Consider the following 8571-nt stretch of genomic DNA (forward strand, 5'->3'; position numbering starts at 1 on the left):
TCCCATAATGTCAATTATAGATATATAGTAAAATTGCCCTAAAAATAGGATAATAAGGTCGGACACCCTGTATCTTTGACAGTCGTTTTTAAGACGTTGGAGTTAATATCACATAACTTAGTTTTTCGACAGAATAAACATTCCTTTAGTCGCCTGTTATAGTGAAGGGAACAAAATTCTACTATGGACGCGGCGCAGATTTTTTATATAAAAAATTGGTAAGTACTGTGCCGCCCGGAAGTGTCAAATTCTCCTGTGTCCTGATAAGCAATATAAATGCCTTACTAAAGCCGGACAATTCTAACCAGACAGGCAATAAAAAAAGCGTGACTGTGTCTGGTTTTAGCCGGACAGCTGGCAACAATAGCTTTGAGGGTGATTCCTTAATAAGGACATTTTGAAGTCACCTGTTGTTTATGGTGCCCCTGTTGTTTATGGTGAGTCCACATATCCACCAGGATCCGCGTGAACTCATCTGAGTATGACCACCAGAAAACTAAATGTACCATTATTATGCGACTGGCGGGCTTCGCATCATCTCAGAAATTTCTAAGGGACTGATGGGAAGTTGATCCTGACTCCTATCCATGGAATTCGAAATAAGTAATACATTAATTCCTTTTTTTATTGTCCTGACCTACACCTTAATAGAGTATTATTAACAAATACTCCGACGGATACCCTTGTGTCCATCAAATCTAATAAGATCTCGTAGGAGAGAGCGAGACACAAAACAATTTAAATCATTTAGTTGATCTTGCTGATCAGTCGGTCGTCTCGTCTGCTATGTATATTGATTTCTGATTTATAAATGACTCATTTCAAGGGCCTTACTAATGGCCTTCATTTGTTTCTACAATAAACAAGTTTTTTAAAAGATTGGTAGTGACTACATCTTTTCACTCGCCACAATCCCTGCATACCTCATTTTTATCTCTTTTTAAAGATTCTCAACTAAAATATTTTAATTAGAACTGTATCAGTCACAAACCGAAGAAAATTTGTCTCTTAAATGATTTTTCAATATCTTACAAAGGTAGTTTCTTAAAATTTATTTTTCACACTATAGAATTAGAGATCCTAATTTAATAATAAGAATGGGTAGATATAAGACATACCTAACTCTAAAAAATAAAATGCAATCAGTAATGCACTCGTCCTTTATATTTTGTTTTTGGTTTAAATACATCAAGGTACTTCACTTCACTACTACAAATTGACTTGGGCCTTACATATTCGCAGCCACTTTACATACACTTTGCTTTCAATAATTTCATATTGGGGTGAAACCCGTCTATTTATCTACTATCCCAGCAAACCCGATAATTGGCAAATGAAGTGATCATGTCATTTCTAAAACAATTATGCAAAGAACTAACTGCTAGCGGAGCCAGTAGATTAGTTGTTTATTTTTCATTATTTAATAAAAATTCTTATATTTTGTTGTTCGATATATTTTATCATAACAAACATTTTATTAAGATATTCAGAAGACATATGAAGACATTTAGGGACAGTTTTCTGCAACTTCGTAAAGGAACTTTATATCGTTATAAGTTTAGTGTTTTTTAATATATTCTAAGTTTACAAATAAATAATATTTATCACTCCAAATTGCCACAATCAGTATCCGGAGGCGAAACAGTGGCAGTTCGGGTTGTATGTGAACTATGTCATACAAACTCGAATGATACAAAACAAAACGCCACCGCTTCACCTCCGAGTAAATTAGTGTTTGCGTGGCCACATTAATTTAGAACAAAACGGGAAATGGGGAAAAAAGAAAACGACTTTAAAAAAAAGGTTAGCATTCATGTCTAGCTTTTATCTTAATATTTTCTCCTCTGAAATCCCGCCATGATCTATGAGCAAAATAGCAGACTGCAGGCTTATGCGCAACACATTCTATATTTAAAAACACTATTTCAATTTGGTAAATCTATCATTCTGCGACAAATTGGGATAAAACTTATAGAATAGAATAGATTTATTAATAATTCAGTGTGACAAATAACTTATTTAAGGAAAAACCTTTGGATTCGAGCCTGAATTAAATAAGTCGACGGATGGCACGCAAAATTATGACCACTGTTTGTTTCGCTTTTAATTAGGCCTGTTTAATGTACAAAAAAACTTTCTTATCAGTGAGTCACGATATTCACACAATTTTTATAAGTTGTTCGTAGAAAACTAGATTGGTTAATATAATCTACCAATGATTATTACAACACCTATTACACAATTTCTAGTCAATTAAATGCATAAAATATAAACAATAATAAACCTACAATCTCTTGTCGAAATGATGGTTTAATAAAATATTTAACTGATCAAACAAAATTTTCACAAAATAAAAAAAATCTCGTTACCATCAATTCTAAACAAATATAAAATAATATAAGAAAATTTATCTTAGGCACTGCAAAATAATAACAAAAATGCAGTTAGTACATAATAAAACAGCAATGGGATAAGATAACAATAATAATATAATTGGGCTTCAGATTATCTAAGCTTGAAGCTTGAACCAAAGAAGTCGTTTAAGAGGTTGATAAACAAAGTAGCTAAAGATTTTTTAACACTCACATTTACGTCAGATCTGTAAACATGATAAATTAAGAAAAAACAATACTGCCAAGACGCGTGGATATACCAGTGACGTGCATGCCCATTTTTCACCGGAAAAGCAAATTAATGTTTAACTACAAAAACTGTATTTTTTATATGATTTAGGAAATCATGGTTCTATCATTTATATTTTATGTGCTTATATGTTTAATCAACAGCATATCATGTTACTCTGAAACTATAACGCGGTAATAGAGCCGAGTTTGCAGCAATTTTGTGTAGGTTGATGTGCTGTAGACTCTACTTTAAAATAAGCCTTTTTTAATGAATTGTACTACTACTTTTATAATATTGTAATAAAGGTAAAATTTTATTAAAATAAAATGTTATTATTTGTAAAAAAAGCGAAAACACAATGTATGAAAGCTACTGTGTTTCTTAAACTGTCTTTTTTATAGGAATACACGTCACAATAATAAATGTATGGTATAGATAAACATAACGATAACATTACTTACGGAAACTAGACACACGTAGGAACACATAAGTAGGTAGAACTTTGCAATATATAGAAAATAAACTATTTATACAACTTAATTTGTCTCTATTAAATACCATAGCCTATTTGTCAATTCACAATTATTATTATTTAAAATGGGTCAGCCAGGTTTCAGCACTTTTTCTTTTGTACAAAACTTGCGTTTTCAAATATTAAAATTAAAAAGCACAGCTTTTTTGTAATTTTTCGTCAGGGGAATTATAAAACTGAATAAGCAATTTACGGCAGAATATTTTGATTACCGTTAAAAATAACAAATTAATTCAATAAAAGTATTGTTATCTTTTGATTTGACAATCTTAATGCTTTGGTCATGTTACAATGTTTTGACACATTCAACATAAATAAAATTATCTATTCATAGAAAAATTATAAAATTTAATTGTTAAAATTTCAAAATACAGAAACAATGATTTTCACACTCAATAAGTATAACATATGATACTATACTATTTACATGTTCACCTTATATCTAGTTACACTTGAAATATATACAATTCAAAAACCCTCCACTTAGGAAGCAAATACAATCTCAAATGAATTGGAGGCATTTACTTTCTTTCACAACAAACTTAAGGGCAGTGAAACACAAAAAGTTTCAAAATACTTTTATTTTCATTAGCAGTTATATTACTGCGTAGTCTTATCAGATATAGGTGGTAGACTATATGACTTTCCATCGGGTGTCATCCAACAAGTTGGTGGGTCGTGGTTGTGCCTTCCTATGCTCTCTGTCACTCTGCCATTGTTGTTTATTCTCAATTTGGCCGGACAACATCTACTGAAGAAGTACCAACAGTACCATAGCTGACTCCCGTATGCTTTCTTGTACATGAATCTAAATGTGTGGTTCTGATAAATAAACAGTTTTGAATTCCCTCTTGTGTTGATAAAGATACCTGAAATTATCAGAATGTATATAAGTCATAGAAAAAGAGTAACAAGGAATAGTAATGCTAGACATATCTTAAAATATAAAGTATTATTACGAAGCAAGAGTTTTGTTAAGCAGAGTAAATTTATCAAAATATTACATAAAGATACTACGCTTAACAATCACTGCTTGTATAAGGTGGTGTTAATTAAGTACTAAAAGTCTTATAGCTAGAGGAAGGAAAATTAAACAAACAGTGAATCATAAACTTTATTAGTGAACACCATTGGTTGGGTTATGTCAGCATGCCCTGAAACAGATCAAAGTTCATGGCAAATTTTGTTTAATTTTAATAGATTATACAGATTGAGCTACAAACTTAGTTTCCTTATACTTATTATTAAAATGGCAAATACATAAATTGAGTATCTATTTTTCTTTTCAATAAATAAAGACAAAAGATTATATTATAAAGGTAAAAAGAACCATGTGAAAACTACACTAGTGATGCATCTTATTTTCTTCACAAATATAATGTTTATTGAATATTTTTTTTATTTTGATTATGCTGGTGTTGAGTCAAGGCTTCACCTCTATGCGGAGTACTTGACCACAATTCTAGAGTGGTAAGGTCAAATATTTACAGTGAAACAACAGTGTCTAATTTCCATAACCCTGTTATAAGGGTGAAGAACCCACCAGCTTGTATCATTGTATCATAGTTCCACATTAATATTCGTAAACAATATTTTTCCTAACCAATACAAATAACTTCAAATCTAAATGTCTTTACATGGTATAATGTGTATAATATATGAAATGAATATGTCCCTTTCCATACAAACCAAGCATGTCACAGCAACCAACATGAAACAGGCACTGGCAAACCGTATAGAAAAAAAAATTGAGATTGTAAACAAATTGTTGCATGACAGTAAATCTTTCTCAAACCTAACACATATCTCTCGCAAATTACACTATTGTATCGAAAATAATAACAAAATAAACGAACCCCATACCATTTCCGTCCAGATACTTAATCAAAATATAACCTTGATCTAACGCATATAGTTCTTGTTAGACACAAGTGAGCACAACAAAATTAAAACTACACAAATTCAATATTTTGAAATAAGCTGCCAAAAAAATTTGCGTAACGCAATTTAATATACAAACTCAATTATGTAACTAACGAGATACACAGCAGATTTGCAATTTTCTTGGTACAAAAGGACTCCAATATTTAACAAATTCTTTTCGTAACTTGGAACAAGTTAACTTTGGAAACTTTTATCACAATCAAACAATAACACCGCACTATAGGTCCTTATTAATGATATGAAATTTCCTTTTCATTCCATTCTCCGAAAGATTAGAATTTTATTTTATACACAATACAAACGACACGAAAGACTTCTTTTGATCTCCAGTTCATCACCAAAACCAGACCACATCACATCACACTTCGCTTTGCAGTCACACACACATACATTTCTAATTTTTACGTCACATTGACTTTGACGTTACTTTTTTTACAGATTTTTTTTTTAATACTTTGAATTCCATCATTAATAATTACTGAATGTGTGTACCTAAGTAAGTAATGTTGGTACTTAAATAACATTTATGTTATGTACATCATTTCCAAAAATTAAGATGTACTATAAAAATGTAATAACGCTTTTTTCGATAAAAAAATAAAAAAAATATATAATAATCTGCTATTACCTACGATAGCGTATAACGGAAGGAATTTAAGACGCGATGCATTCTAATCCGACTTTTTCTTAATTTTTAAGGTCATGATTTAATATTTTGAATTGAACGCTCATATAACGGACTCCATTATATATTTATACGTCTCTCTCATCTTGGGGCGACCCCAGCTTTGTTTCAGTTGGTTTTGTGTCCTCCGCTATCCGCCAAGGTCACTTAAAATCATGAACCAAAATTACATAAATATGAACGCAACCTAGAAATAGCGTGATCCGAATGACGTAAGCGGCGCGTAGCGTGCGTAGTTTAGTTTACACTTTTTTTGTTTTGTTGTGTGTGACTGATCTCTATAATACTCATAAATAAAAAAGAAAACTATTTACTATGATCTGTAGTTATAAATAACCTGCGTTAATTGTTCTTTCGAAGTATATTACTGAAATTTGTATAATTTTGTGTGATAACTGGTGTAAAAGTTCTAACTTGCCATCCCTAATGAGATAGTATAGTGAAAGATGCACAAATATGTTTTAGAATGTAACAAAGATATTTTTCCTTATAAATAATCTAAACTTTATAATAAACAAGCTTTAACATTAGTTTTTTATTTCATCTACTTATTTATCTCTACTGATAGTTGTTAAATTTATTATACCTGTGTGCCTGTGAAAACAAAAAATAACATAAGTTTAAAATTTCAGTGGCCAACTTTATACCAACAAGAAAAGGCAGTTTACTTTTGATTCATGAAGGATTTGCATTCCGTTTGAAAAACAAATTGGCTTATGGCAAGAAGCAATGGTACTGTACCTCTAGGATGAAGACAGGCTGCCATGTGGATGTCATAACAGCAACCCACGGACATGGAGCCATCATAAAGCGAGTGAGGGATAAACATAACCATCTGGCTCCAGGTTTCTACCGCAGAAATGATGGATCGTTCAAAGTGGTGTGAATTATTGTACCTTTACAGACTGATTTTGTAATTTCTACCTCATTTTGTACCTGTTTTTTTTTTATTTTTACTAAATTAAGAATAAATTTTAATTTAGTTTTATTCTTATAAGAAAATTATGACTGATATTGAAGACTGTTTTTAGAATTTAAGAATTTTTTATTTTAATTTAAATGTGGCCTATTCTATTGTAAGAACTCATTTTTATAATTTTATTTACTTGCAATACTCAGTCACCTCGTCAACCATTATTAGATACCTACCAAATTTTTGTTCCCTTATATTTTACATCGATAATAAGAACTTATAAAAGTGTACTGTAAGAAATATATGTTCCATTACATACAGTAAATACCAGTGACATAAATTAATTTAAAAAAATGAGAATAAAGTATACTTTTAACAATTTTACTATACTTATGTAAGCTGTGACTATATATTAGGTAGTCCTACTTATATCAATCCAATGATTAAGTTTTCTGTATATGTGCCATGGTAAGTAAATAAATTCATAGTTAAATAGATCTCTGGAACAGAATTCATGTCACTGGTACACACACCGGAATCTTAAATATATTTGCCTAAAACGCCTGTGTAAAATTAAATATCTAATATAAACATGCGGTTTTTGTTATTTTCCGGTGACATATATGTTTAGTATAATGTATATAGCTACTTATAACTAACTCAAGTATTTAGGTAAGTACGTACCTAAGTACAAGTCCGAATCAAAATTAAGATATTTTTAAATAACTACGACCAATAAACAAGATCTAAGTACCTACATACCTTTTGTCTTTTGTTTCTTCATCTGTACTCTGTCTCATAAATTATAATAATCATTTAAAAAAAAACTAACTGCCTGATGTGTGTAATTCTTCAAATGGGGGTCAGCATTTTTGTATTGTGATTGTCTATGAAATTTTACTTATAAGGCGACGGAACGGCGTTAAATGTAAGTATCGACGGAATCCGAGAAAGTTCATTTCTCATCGGGCCCTGGCCAGGACTCGAACCCAGGACCTCCGGTGTCACAGACAAGCAAGCGCACTACCACTTGCGCCAGCCAGAGGCTATCAAACATTTGGAGGTTTCGAAAACAAGGGCATGGCGCTACCCATTGTATGAAGTTGTTGGATATTGGGCGAATTGCGATTGCAGTCATCGGGCTTAAAATCGATAACTCCATTAAATCTGTCAATCAGTTAACGAGAACATACATACACATAATCACGTCTGTATCTCTTGCGGGGTAGACAGAGCCAACAGTCTTGAAAATACTGAATGGCCACGTTCAGCTATTTGGCATACTGATAGAATTGAGATTCAAATAGTGACAGGTTGCTAGCCCATCGCCTAAAAGAAGAATCCCAAGTTTATAAGCCTACCCCTTTCTCGCCTTTTACGACATCCATGGGAGAGAGATGGAGTGGTTCTATTATTTTCTATTGGTGCCGGGTACCACACGGCACTGAGAACGAGACTAATTACTGACAAACGTAATAGATTACGAGTAATTACATAGTGAATGTAAAAGTGTGTTGGTATATTTTTATTACCTATCCCATAATGCCTTTTGCTCAATTTTAAAAGTTCAGTATTTCTAGGTTCTATAAAAAGAGACACAGGCAATTCATTTTCCTTTAATACCTCTTTCTTCTTTTGTCTATAATTCTTTGCGTATTGACGCCATTTTTTCCTCTGAGTCTTTTGTTCTCTTGGTGATTTCTCGCTGATACTGACAACCTGCTTTTTTAACTTTTTCATTGCATATTTCTTTCTTTCTTTTTCTCTTTGAATTTTTAACAGTTCGGGGTCAGATTTAATCTTTGCACGTCTAAGGAGATAAGATATTCTTTTCGCTTCCGCATTACTGGCAGCAGTTCTTTTATTACATTT

Source organism: Amyelois transitella, chromosome 10, assembly GCF_032362555.1.
Source record: "Amyelois transitella isolate CPQ chromosome 10, ilAmyTran1.1, whole genome shotgun sequence".
Classification (NCBI taxonomy): Eukaryota; Metazoa; Arthropoda; class Insecta; order Lepidoptera; family Pyralidae; genus Amyelois; species Amyelois transitella.